Below are 14318 nucleotides of genomic sequence, written 5' to 3'. Positions count from 1 at the left end.
TGCACAGCCTTTCTGGCACCTGAAAAAAGCACGGCTGCCAGAGTGTTACGGGGTTGGTGGCCTCTGGAAAAAGTCCAGTAGGTTTGCAATCAAGACTGCAAAGAAATACATGGAAGTTGTGCTCCCAGGTGCTGCAGTGTACTGTATGTGCTCTGATGTTGCCATTCCAAGACAGCACAAGTCAGAAAATCAGTAGGACTTAGCTGCAGGTTGGAGCGTAGGCCATCAGGGAGCAGCAAAGGCTGCTCTGCAAGGGCAGATGAGCCAGCAGTCCAAGCAGGCAGCAGGGCAGGCGGGGGCCGTGTCCTCTCCTTCCCTTCCAGGGACACAGACCCATGCTGCTGAGCGGGACCGGTGCCAGTAACCCCCAGCAGCCACGCTGCAGCTGTGGGGGGACTTCGGGCCAGCCACAGCAGCAGGATACGGCCAAGCCAAGGAATTTTTTAGAAAATTGCATTCTCACCTGAACTAGATCTGCACTTGAACCCTTCTTGCATAGTGTGCTGAGTGTTTTGACCACCTCTGGGGGCCTGTGGGAGCTCAGCAAGTTTGGCTTTCGAGTAGCAATTTGTAAGCTATGTGCAAATGGCATGGGGAGTGCTACTGAAGGTACTGAAACAAATGCCTTTTGAATCCTGAATCACGTGGCCAATGCAAAAGCAGTTAAAACTGGCAGTGTTGATGCTTGGCAGCCAGTGGGACATGTTAGAAATTGTTAGAGCATAAATGGAACCTTAGCTCTATAAGTTTCTGCTTTCTTACCAGTCCAACGGGTGCCAGTCCTGTAAAGGTGTCTCCTAGCTTTTTGCCTTAGCAAGAGGATGGCTTAGGCTTTCAGCACATTTATCTCCTGCTACTGCTAAGACACCTCGGCTCCTGCCAAAATCATAATCTCTACAAAACCAAATGGCATCAAGCCTGAATCACTTGCAATTTTGTGTGGTCCTGATTTGCGTAAGAACCTAGAAATTCTTCAACTAACATGAAGAAGCTTAGTTTAAAAATACTCCTTAAAACATTTTAAAACGTAAGTCTTAAAAACAGTGTCATTTTAAGTAACTTTTCTGTTATTAATCCAGTCAGTGCAAATCTGATCAGCTAAGGTACTCTGAGAGCTTTGCCTTTGTGAACACTGCACAACTGGGCACGCAGTTACTCGGAGTAGTACCCTGCAATGTAACTGTCCAGAAAGAAGAATGGTGATACGAGGTCAGCTTGGATCCAGCCTTGTGACGCTTTGTCAATATTGTATTGGGAATTCAGTTACTGTAAGAAACAAGGACATTATGTAGCTGTGAGGAGTTAGAAAATAGATTGTTTATTATGTTATATACCATCAATCAGTTTAGTGAGTAAACTTAAGCTCTAGATGATTTATGTAATTTCTCTCAGAAGCCTCAGTTGGCTCTCTTGCTTAATATTTTAAATATGTTTTAGATAAAATTAACAGCAAAATATAACTATTAGATTTTTTTTTTTCCATAAAAGAATTCAGTAGAATACTGAAACACTTAAAATTCACATTGTTGTAATTCTAATTATAGTAATTAAATTGACACTGATTAAAAAGATTATATTAGACAAGTCAGTTCAGGAAAGCTGTATACAATGAATGTGTATAGATTTTGAATTTACCTCAGATTGGAGACAGTTAGTATAATTTAAGATAACTACTTGAAGGTATTTGTCAACAATAACACTACAGATGACGTTTAATCTATAAAGGATATCTTAAGCTTGAAATATTCCTCTTTGTGTTTACAGTGTATCTGCAAACACTATTTTCTTTTATTTTATTCTGTTCAGCATTCTGTAATACTGGACCAAGTCTTTTACAACCTTTGGTATTTTCTTTGCTATGTGAATTCAATGTTTGGAAAGAGAAATGTGCTTTCTAAGACATCTGTATAATAAAAGGGATAATTTTATATAACTTATATAATTTTATAAGAAGCATCCCCAAGCTCCAATAATAATTCTTTCTGATCAGCTGTGTAACTTAAATATTTAATATGAGAAATTTAAAGTTCAACCTAGAAAGAAAACAGTACTGTCTTAGGACTTATAAAATGTCCTTTAAAAGCTCACTATGTTGAATGACCTTAGTTAAGTGACATCCTCCATTTAGACAAAAGAACAATTGCATCATATATCAAGTGTATGCACTGAAAAACAGAATATTTTAAGACAAGACCAAGGATCAGATCAACACATCCGTGCAAGAACTAAAAACAAGTCTTACAGGAGTGGAACAAATTTGAAGTCTTTCCTTTCCCTGGTTCTCATTTAATCAGTCATGTTATATTTCTCACAGGCTAAGAGGTTTGATCCTAGCCATTGGCTAATTCAAGGTTTAGTGAAGTTGCTCAGGTGCCTATAACTGGAAAATAAAATAAACAGGAAGACAAAAAAAAGAAAGAAAAGCTGAGAAGCGGAAAACTGGTGAGCATTCCGAAGTTCTTTAAAGGATTACTAAATACATAGAAACTAAATACTCTGCCTCCAATTAAGCAATTTAGGGATAGAATATCCCTATATGCTTGCATGCTACTGTCATTTCCAACAGATATGAGCACAGCTACCTGAGGTAGCTTTAAAAATGTGTCCAAATACTGAAGGAGTTCTTACCTTGTGTAGGTAAGTACACAGTGAAACTTCATGGTGCCTTTTGGTATTCTGCATGTTGGACCGCGAAAGTCAGTTTGTAAAGAGCTTTTTAGACAAGTTAGTGTATCCAAAGCAAGATAACCTCCACAAGTTAGAGTTTAGAGCTGGGCTTTTGTGCTTGTCTAGCAAACAGGGTGGAAACTAGATCCTTATATATTTCTATGTGGTGTAGCTGCCTGTTGCATTCATCACATTCATCAGCTAGGCAGCATTATTCCCCTATCAGATCACTTCATTTTTAGCTCTGAGCATATGATTTAAAAAAAAAAAAACAAAAACAACAAAAAAAAAACCACTTGACTATTTTTTGCATAGTCTTCTGTAGCTTGTATTTTCTTTAAGGATTTGATGGAAGTTGGTCAAATGAGGTCTAAGAAATGGATTCACAAATACTGATGCTGCTCTTCTGAGTTTTAGCTGCAGGGGAATGAACTGAATAGAAAATTTGCTGTGAGGGTCAGGGAAACCTCTCCAAGTAAGCTCCTGTGGGGTCAGGGCTCTGAATATCCAGTTATCTTTGGGGCTGGTGCATTTGATTTATTCCAGGCTTACAACCACTGGCCAGTGTAATCTTCCTCTTCGTTTTAATTCCTTTGTGCTAAGTCATGACCTGTCCTTTAAAGTCTACCTAGACTAATTCCTCTCTGTGGTTAGATAACAGGCATGCAGATTTATTTTATTTTATTGGTGAAACTGTGTCTCTGAGCATAGGCAACAACTGTCTATTGTGTGTTTAGCTCTGGTCAGAAGTGCTCTTCAAACTACTCAGCCTGAATGTTGGATATGAAAACTCCCTTCTGAGTGGAGAGGCAAGTGTTCCCATGCTCTAAAGCTGTGAATATATCCCTAATTGGTATTCAATCTTAAAAAAAAATGTCTTCCATTAAAAATATAATTTGATGAACTGGGTAATTGACTTGCATTTGATTAAGGCAGATTCTATTGGATTAACATGATTAATAGGTAAAATTATAATCAAACAGAAAGCAGTACAAAAGGTGACTTAAGTCATGGATCGTATTAAGACACTAAATATAAAAAAGACTGATACGGTAGGAATATATATTTCACAGTTGGTATTGTGCTGTTCCTCTTAGACATTGATGTAATACAAATGAGTTTTGTGGTCAGAATCAAAGCTTGTTCTAAAGGACTTTGAAGCTGATGAGAGTTGTCTTGACAGAGAAGTGTGTTCTTGATAAAACTTTGTCTACAATGTAAATATTTGCTGCTCCCATGTCAATGGCAGCAAAATATTTTATTACTATTGGAACAACTAGTTCTAAACTCCCAGAATAATGGCTTAATGGTTTTACAATGAGAAAAAGAAACCCAAAGAACATCTGTTTTCTAACACTTCCTGTAATGTAGCACTGGAATTCAGTGTAACATTTCATTGTAAATGTCTGTTGTGAAAACAACATAAAATTTGGTGTGAAATTTGATATACCAATACAGGACATGAAGGAGTCTCAGAAAAGCTTACCTAGATAAAAATCCCGGTATTAAAAATAGGGTTTTCCTTCTAAAGAGAAGTAAAGATCATGGACAGCATCTTCACCTTAGCGCATGTAAAGAGGGAGGTACCACTGAAATTACAGTGTTGAAAACTACTCTATGTAAATGGTTTGTACTTTACTTTGAAACAGTGAGATTAATTAATTAATGTTTGTCTAGCACCTAAAGTACTCCTTTGTTTTAGTTAAAAATTCTTCTTCCTTGCCAACCCCAGCAAGTAAATTAGATTGGTTTCTTTTTAAGGTGTGACAAGCTGATACAGTGGTCCACATGTGGTACACAGGAGTAATCATGAGCTGGGATGCATAATATGGTCCATTAGATGGCTTATCTAGGCAAACAGCTAAATGCTGACATTAGAATCTGATCTGAAGATTAAAAAAAAAAAAAAAAAGTTTTCTGTTAGCATGTGTTGTTTTTCAAAAGTAGTACAGTGGAAATAACTGAAACTACAGTTAAATAACCCTCCTGGATAGGCAGCTTGTCAGTTAATAATTAGATGAGATTAGTTAATAACTAGGATAACAATTTGTCAGCTAGTAAAGTTAGTGTATGTTGCATCCACTAAGGTCTTTGAAACAAAAAACTGATAACCAAATTGAAGATGCTGGTACAATGTACATGTATATAGTAAGTTGTCATTGTGGAATTACAGACTATGAACTGTTTCAAATTTAATTTGCAGTAGAGATGTTTTCAGGGAGGTATCTGTAAGATAAGAACTAGGTGAATTGAAGACATTATCAAGCGTTGATCTGAAGAAGATGTAAAACCTTAAGATATCTTCAACATTATTTCATGATTCACTGAAATAGAATCTAAGAGTCTGCTAAAACATACTAAGCACCTCAACATGTTCTATGTACCCTGGGAGAAGGGGTAGTTTCAAATCTGTAAAACAGAGGAACAGAGCTGGAATCTAAATGTTTATGGAATATTTCTGGTGAGCTTCTTTGTGTTTTAAATTGTGATTATTTCAGACTACTGAAATGGGGAATGATAATTCCTAAACGATGTGAAAGGGCTGTCATTACAAGATAGCTTTCATTGGCTGGCTCACAGTATCCCAAGTGGAGAGACAAATTAGAATCTGTTTGCTTCCTAAAGGATAAGTTCTTATACTTTATTAGAGCACTCTCATGCTCTAATAAAAGGTCAAAAAGACCACCAAATAATTTCTTGATTTTTTTTTTCTAGTAGATGCCAAATGACTTAGTACTCAAAAATGACTGTATTTAACATCCTGCAGACTGTGCCATAAGAAAAAAAGTTGTACCAATGACAAAACATAACAGAAAATCTGCAGTCAGTTAGAAGTGACCATTATAACTCTGCGGAGATGACTTGGTTACATAGCATGGGTCCCACTGCAAGAGATAGCCTTCCCCCCAACTGTAGAACCTGAACATTCAATTCAAGTTCTGAGAAGATAAGGACTTGCTTATTTTTCTTAACTGAAGCCATTTAGTGACTGCTCTCTAACAGACTGGATTTATAAATTTGGGAAAATTGGGAAAGTGGCATTTCAGAAATAGTATGAATATTGCTGTGTTCCTTCAGTGCAACTTCTACTGACAACTGTGCCTACTTTAAGCAGATTGAGATTTAGAGTTTATAAGTTACACCAAGAGGAAAATAGTTACTATTGTTTGGGTCATTCTTGATCAACTTAAAAAAGTTTGGCTCAGTCACATATTTAATAATTGGCTATTAAAAAAAATATTATTTATCTTGAATTGATGTAGGTTCACAATATATTTATTTCAATGATAATGGTAATGAATTGTGTAGTCCCTCTGGTATGTCTCAGCACTGAAGAAGAACTCTGTACTAGAATTATAAGTTCATAAAACTGAAAAAATTAATAAAATTCAGCAGGTCCATTATTTAGTCAGTTCACTTTTCTTTTCTGGAAACTCTGAATCACAGAACGTGTTGTCTCTGTGAGGCAGTCTTCATTGACTAAGCAGAAGACTTGTCAAGACAAACACCAATTTAAAAACTATGCACAAATCCAGCTTTAATGCAAAATGGAAGAAAACGTAAGAAAGAAGGAAGAGTATTCTATGTTCAATGTCATTTAACTTAGGACAATTTACTTAACTCTAAATTGTTGATATGGAACCACTTCATTAACTTACTGCAGTAACAATATTCTGTTTCTGGTGAACTTAGCAGTGATGGACTAGAAATCACTGTAAATGGATTTTCTATTTTATTCAAGAATAAAGTCATATTTAGATGGATAGATGAATTTGGAAAAATGTTGCTTCATCTTTATCTCTAATTGAGATACCACCATGGATTGTAAGGCTCTGGAGTATAATGATTTGTCAGCGCAGGACAGAGTGGACCAATTTAATAGTTGCTGGAGGGGTTAGGATTCCAACAGCCTTTGATCAAATCTTTTTTAGGTCAGTAACATTTAGAGATTAGAAAAAAAAAATGAAATAATTGGAGAGAAACCAGATGGTTTGTGGCTAATTTGGAAAAGTACAGATTATATTGTTGTGAAGCATCTTATTAAATAAAAAGGTCTTAAGATTTTATAAGGGATAGATTAATATTGATATCATGTTATTCACACCGTTTAGTGTGCAAACATCAGCCATCTTTTTATTTTTCTGCACATGCCCAGTGCTATCCCTAAAACCACTGTATGAGGAAATATTGTGATGAGTCAGTAGATGAAAGCATTATACGTACATTTCTCTTTTATGTTTTCCACTGCTGAAGAAATATTTGCATGTGTATAAAACCTCAGTTCAAATATTAAAGAAGTAGCCAAACTTATGCATATCATGGAAATAACACGGGTGAGTGAAGTGTCATAAACATAAGCTGATCTTTCTGCATTCTGTACCATTTATCATAGCATTTTACTTAAATTGCACGAGTTCCTACTCATTACACTTACACCTATTAAATCTATGTTCTTATTAAACTTTTTGTTACATTCTGAGTACACACATATGCAATAGATAAGAATTAAGCTGTGCATTTACTTTAAGGAGATAAAGGTAAAATACTGCAGATCTAACTGGGTAAATATTATTCATGTTTATTACAGAAGTGCCCAGAGGCTGTGAATGAAACTGCTGAACATTTCACAGATACTGCAAAGGGCAACTTCTGCCCCATGCAGTTTACAGCAAAAAATAAGCAAGACAGCAAAAAGGTAAGAGTGGATGCAGGCTGGGACATGACTTTGTAAGAAGTCGCTTTTTAAGACGGGTAGAACACAGAGTAGCAGCATATCTGCTGCCTGAGACTTGAGATCATGCTATGTCAAACAAGGAAGAGCTGCACATTCCAGCACTTTTATACATGTGCCATACAATACGTTTAGAATATATTTAATACATTAAAATGTATGTTTAAAATAAATTTTATATGTATGTGTATAATTACAGATATTTCAGGATGACTAATTGTTACTAGCACATTGCAACTAGTATAGGGTTTTTATTGGCTCCTGTTAGTTTATTTAGTGTTCCTAATGCCTTAACCTCCTGTTAAGGGATGAAGAGGTTTAAACTTTACAGCTTCTTGCTGTCACTTGCTGGCATACTCAAGAATATTGTCTGAGATTTTTTTGGGAAAATCTGTTCCATTTGGCAGAGATGTTTGGATACACTTGTTAGGAACTGAACACTACGAGATAGATGGTCAGGTCTGGAGGGGATCCTTCAACGAGGGAATAGCTTAAGGAAAACACAGCCAAACAAGCAATGATTTGCTGAGAGGTTTTCAGAATAACATTCTTGACTTAGAGCCCATTATCTAACAGATGTGTATTGATTTAATAAGCCTCCCTACTGTTTCACAATAAGCACTGAGTTCTCTCATCTTCAGTGCAGTATGTGGAGTAGGAAACTATTAATAAAAAGTCTGTAATTCAAGCAAAACATTTTGGTGTCCATATTTGCCAAGGATTGGTAAGGATTTCAAAGCTAGCTAAAGCTTTTTCTTTTTTTTTTTTTTTAATTTTTTTTTTTTTTATTGGGATGCTGCTGGCAAGTCCCACAGCCCCTCAGCTATATATCCCTCAGATACACAAATTGCTCTGCTTTTGCTTGATTATAGAATAACTTTACAAACGATTTCATCTACTTCATTTTTTCCCCGGTAAGCCTCAAAATAATCTTACATAATAACATCTTTTTGTGGCTGCAGAAGTAGGGAATTGACACCTTGCTTCTGTCAAGCCTTTACTTCATTCTTGTTTCTTTCTCTAGGTGATGTATTTACTTAACTGTACAGGGCTCTGCACTTCACTTCTGTTATTTTTAATACCAAAGGCTTCATTTGCCATCAAACAAGGTTTAATAACAGCATTGTTCTGGTGAAAACCAAAGCATGAATAGGAAGGTATATCCCTCTGCATTTGCAGAATAAATGACAGGACATAATGACATCAGTGTGAGCACAAAGTCTGTGTCTTTTCTAGGCTTTAGTTGTACTTCCTCTGATACCGAGACTGACTGTAGGCTCTGCCTAGATAGACATAAAAACTCATATGCAGATAGATGATAGTGGAGCTCAACACAGTCAGTTCACAACCTGAGGCATGCACTATTCCAGACGTGTAAGAGATGTGACAACTACTTCCCTCTGTTCTATCTCTGAAGGTGGTTTCCTCAGGAAGAAAGCAAAAGCTCAGCCAGTTTCCTTGCCTTTCCCTTTTTATTTCTTACTATAGCAGGAGGCAATAACCAAGAGAGGGATTTGGCGTGAAATCTGCTGCAAGAACATGCAAGTGTGGGGAGGAACAGAGAGCTCTGCTGCTGCAGATTTCTGTCAGGGTTAGCGAATACTGCTGTGTTGGAGTGCAGCTGTGAGGAGTGGAGCCAGCTGCCACAGAACTGAGCATGGTAAGTCATGGTCAGCACACAGAGCTTTCTCAACAGTTTTGAGTTGTACACAAAGTGAGTTATCTTCTGCCTACATGCACCCATGTTGAAAATGAAGGTTATATATAAAACCATATATAAAATGAGCGTACCTATGGTAATACTCAGATTTTAAAAGCCATATACATTATGGATTAAGCCATGGGTTTACTGTGATATTTTGTATATTTGTTCATTGCTATCAAGGTGTTCAGATGAAAAAAGATCAGCTATGTGTTGAAAAGCAACTAATAATTTTACTGTGCAGTTTTGTGCTGCTAAGCTCCAAGTATTTTAGAAGAGTCTGCAAGTTTTGGAAAACTGCTTCTCTCTCTTCAGCCTCTTGATGTTTCAACGTGAACATCAAAAAAAAAGACCAACGAGTAACTTTTGAAAATCTTAGCTTTCAAATGTTAGTCTTATAGCTAAAAAAAAAAACCAACCAACCAACCTAACAAAAAAACAGCTGTGTATCTCTGTAGTGCATGTGTCGTAAAATTGCATAATCCCAACACAGAAAGCATCCTACACAATGCATCTTTGCATCTTTTTTAAGGTAAGAACGGATTGTGTGACGAGTTCAGCAAGATTTCCATATGCAGGACCTCTTCTTTCATGATCTACTACTATTTTCTGCAAAGTTTCAAGTAATTTGCTTTTCTGAATCAAGCTATAAAGCTTTTAACTATAAAATTGATCTCCCCATAAAGTACATGTTGTGTTCTAATACCGTAATTACCTAAGGCCTGATCTTCCAACCTTTGGCATAAGTAATCTTTATTCATCTGTCTAATCTTCTTGATTGAATATAGGAGGAGTCAAGTGACTAGAGCCTATCTGCTACTGTAGCCTGCTACTCAACTTTCCTAAATCACAATTTGTTTTCACTTGGATAAGTGATTTAAGTGAAGGGTTAACACTGTTCTGTCTCTCTTAATTTAAGATTTGGAAGACAATTATAATTCAAAACGCTTCTCCTAGTTGAGACTCCTTAGGAAAAACATATACATAGCCTAAAGCTAGGAGTCCAACTTTGCTTTTAAATGCAAATATTTTAACAAGTATAACACACAGAAGCATGAACTATCAATTATTCCTACTAGGCATATGTAAAACATCTTGTTTATCACAAAGAGACCAAATTAGGCTAAAAATGTAAAATAAAAATTTGTAATTGAAGTGTTGCCTGTTCTCCTTTGAAACTGCCCATTGTTCTTATCAGCAGTAGCCTTCAGGTTGCCCTGATGCATCTGAATGGATCTTTCAATAAGAAAAGTTGGCAACTGCCAGTAGTGGCTCTCTGTGGCATTTGTCATGCAATAACATCTGTCATGCAATGACTTTTTATTGAGAATGGTGTTAGAACAGGGTGCTATTTACAAACACTAGCCTGTCAGATAAAAGTAAAGATATTAGTTTCCCCTTACTTTCATTCTCTAAATGTCTTATTGGTAAGTACAGAATGACAAGGGGACACATTTCAAGTAAGGTAGAATGTATTTCCTAGCTTACCTACAAACAGAAGCATATAGCCAAAAGTCCATGTAATATTTTTTAGAAAGTTGCAACTTCAGTGTTTGTTTTATTTTATTATTTTATTCCAGCTTTAATTGCATTAGGCTGAAGGCAGATCAACTACAAGTTTCAACAAATGTTGTTCTTAATTTTCAGTACGCTGTTGATTCAGCCTAAATCAAGTCAGACTCTACTGTTTATCTCCATGTCCCCAGAAAATTTTGTTCTGAGACAGTGTATTCTCTGCCTCCACCCAGATATTTCAGAACTACAGCTGGACTAAGTCCTCAGGGTGACTTTGTTGCATTATTTTGCAGACACGATGGCTGTTTTACTAATACTTTTTCTCAAGGGAAAGTTGATAGTTTTGGACCAGGAAATAATTGTCTTAATCATATGCAGTGTCTCTTCTTCAGGTTTCAAAAGTGTGTATTCACATGCCCAGGATTAATATGAATGTTAAGTATCGATATGGCACAGTCCTGTGACTCATATGCTTTGAAAACCTGCCCTGATCATCCAGTTATCTTTGGAAACTTTCAGTGCAGTTACCATTGCATCAGAGCAGCCTGTGTTGTTTGTTTTAATGTGTGTGTTGTATTTTTTATTTTATTTTTTTTTAATGTCCTCTAAGTTCTTTTGTACCTTGAAGTCTTAAATCCCTGGCACTTGGTGGCATGTTCTGTTTTGTTCCTTTTTAACTTTAATCTTGTTGGTGTGGAGTGACTTTTAAGTGCTCTGCAATCTTGGTCACCACCGGGGTTTTGTGTATCGCCCTAACCCCATTGATTTGCTTTGGTTGTTACTTCTAGAAGTCTGACAGTTATATTTTAACCTTGAAATTTACAGTGCTTCATAATTTAATGTATTTGATGTTGACTGGATTGATAGAGACTGTTGTTTAATACAAATTATGTCCAAGTACTATTATTTAAAGATCTATTGTCTACAATTTTTCATAGTTTCATGTCTCTGTCCTCTTACTGATTACTTCTATGCTTTTTACAGCTCTGAGGTTTTAGGCATCAGAACACAAATTTCTTCCACAGTTTTTTGCAATATGGCTTGAAATGAAAGAAAGCCTACCTCTACACAAGGTTGGTCTCAAAAAGTTAGAAAATCTTACTTTTTTAAACATGTGTTTCCCCTACTATTACCTAGTTATAATTTCTCTAACAGCATAAAATTAGGTAGACTTGACTTAGCTGTAGAGACGCTTTCATTTCAACTCATTAAGTGCATGAGAGCTCCAGCAATGCTTAGTTCTCTTAAAATAACAGGTCCTCTTCTAGGTGCTATATTTATTTATTTTGCTGTTAAAAGACTGGATGCTTTGTCATGGAACCACTCATTTCAAGACAGCAGAGCATGTTGATTCCATTGTTTTCTGACTGTATCTATCTATTTACTGCTGTATCTAAGCAAGACTATCAATGGTGTCATTCTGTGATAGTCTGAAATTTTGAGACGTGCTGATGAAAATTCATGGAAATGAAGTCATCAGGAGTTCTTCCTTGTATTAGTTATTAATATTAAGTAAGGTTTATTTTACTCGTCTTCCAGCATTTTCAAGTTATGAGAGGTTTCAGTGTTGGCCACGTATATTACCTTGTAGTAGTTGTCACTGGACAGTGTGGAACTTGGCTGTTCAGGTGTGATTTGGGAAATGAGTCATTTTTGGCATGAGCACAAAAGCTGAAGTACTTATTGGGAGAATCAGCAGTGATATAGGTAAGAGCTGATGCATCTTACAATGAAATTTATCCCTTCTCTCTTAAAGCGGTTTCCTTTTTTCAGGTCAGAGTACTGATGTGACTGAAAATTCAAAATGCTGGCACTGCACAATAGGAAGGCTTTCACTGCAGAAATGTGTTTCTTTTTTTTTTTTTTTTTTTTTTTTAATGAAAGTTGAGATGTTCAAGTATAGGCCAGATTTATGACTGGACTTGGAAAGAACTGTGGTCTTTCCTTGACATGGTACAGAACTGCAGAAACAGTCCTACCAACATGTATTTTGTGTTAGACTCGTATTGTGGTCCTTAAATTCACAGTTTTCCCTGTTTGGCTTGCTGACTCCTGCATCTTAACTTTCTCTATTCCATTTCAAAAAAAAAAAAGGGGGTGCGGGGAGGGGAGAGAGAAAGGAACAATTAAAGCAAGTCCCATGCATTAAATATATACAGCTTAGGTTGTCAGACAGGAGTCATTGTCTATAAAATTGTAAAAAATAATAATAAAATTACCAGGGCACATTACCTTTTCAATCAAAACAGTCACATTACCAGTTCGATTAAAAGGTTGATATTATAAATACAGCTTTTTTTCTTTAAAGAAACATGCAAATGAATTTTTATTCAGGGATCCTCTATTTAAATGCAGCAGTGATATGATTCAACTTGCTCCAAGTTTATCACTGCTTAGTATTGGAGAAGTGGTGGGTAATGTATGTGGGTGCACCTTGCTGAATTGCCAGAGGTTTTAAGTACAAGCAGTGCCTAAAATACAACATTGGAATAGTGTGATAGCAAACTGGCATCTTTACTGGGTTGAATAATGGCCACTGTACCATAAACAGAGAAAATTCATGCTCTGACTTTTATGTAACTTAACCATGTAATTACTGCAGCATAACACTGCTACAAAACAAAAATGCTACTTCTCTAGACATCCCATCTTTATTTCAGGCTGGTTCTTTAAATGATCAGAACTTCAAAAACCCTCTAGGAAGAGGTTAAATGATGCCATGAGGAACACTGGCCAGCATATGGTATTTCTAAAAATGCTCCTTTCTTTAGCTGTGAACTTGCTTGCTTTGTAGCTTTGTGTTCACATTTAATATCCAATTTAGCAGTTAGTCAAGTCCAACTGTAGAACTCGGACTATATCCTTTGTGTTACTCATACTTCAAAAAGGACATAAAATAGCCTTCATATCTCCACCTCTCTACCAAAATCTCTCCTACATTTTGTTTGTATGTGTGTGTTGGAAAGGAAGGAGTGTACCTGAAGCAGACGGTTGTTTCTTCTCTTTATATTGTTCGATGCGTGATGAGCTTGGCTATCAGATCTCATTGTGTTACTGAATATGGCTTCATTAGCTACAAGAAGTGCTATCTACAAGGAAACAAATATGCCCTCTGCTGACTTCATCTGTGGCTAGAATTTTAAAAGCTGCTGTCAGGGACTACCACGATGGTACCACGATTGTTTGCAAATAAAGCAAATTAAAATAAACATCTTTTGTCGTAAGAAAGCAATTAGTGTTGATTCGCAGCTTCACTTGGTTTTTCTTTCCTGACCTTGACTATATCGTGATGGTTTTGTGCTTCCTCGGACAGCTTCTACTTGCATCTGCATCGATTAAACCTTGATCTCATTTATTATCTCAGGAAATGGTCTCAAGGTCACAGGGCTGGAAATTTAATTATGGTGGCAGTATATTAAGTGGCACATTTAAAGATGCTGAATCGCAGTAATTAATTTTTTGGATGGTGGTCTCCAGGGAACAGGTTTTCTCCACACTGGGTGTTTAGACATCCATCACGGCCATTCAGCTTGGCAGCTGTCTTTTAGCTTTAAACTGCATCATTATTCATCTTTTACGACTGACTTTAAAAACACTAGACAACTATATTCTTTTTTATTGTAATATATGTCAGATGCTTGTATTAAGCTATACTTCACCTTTGCTATAAAACATTAACAGAGGTTGCTAGTAGCTACCTGG

Source organism: Netta rufina (assembly GCF_964035555.1).
Source record: "Netta rufina genome assembly, chromosome: 11".
Lineage (NCBI taxonomy): Eukaryota > Metazoa > Chordata > Aves > Anseriformes > Anatidae > Netta > Netta rufina.
The sequence above is the reverse complement of the archived record's forward strand: the minus strand, read 5'-3'. Positions refer to the sequence as shown.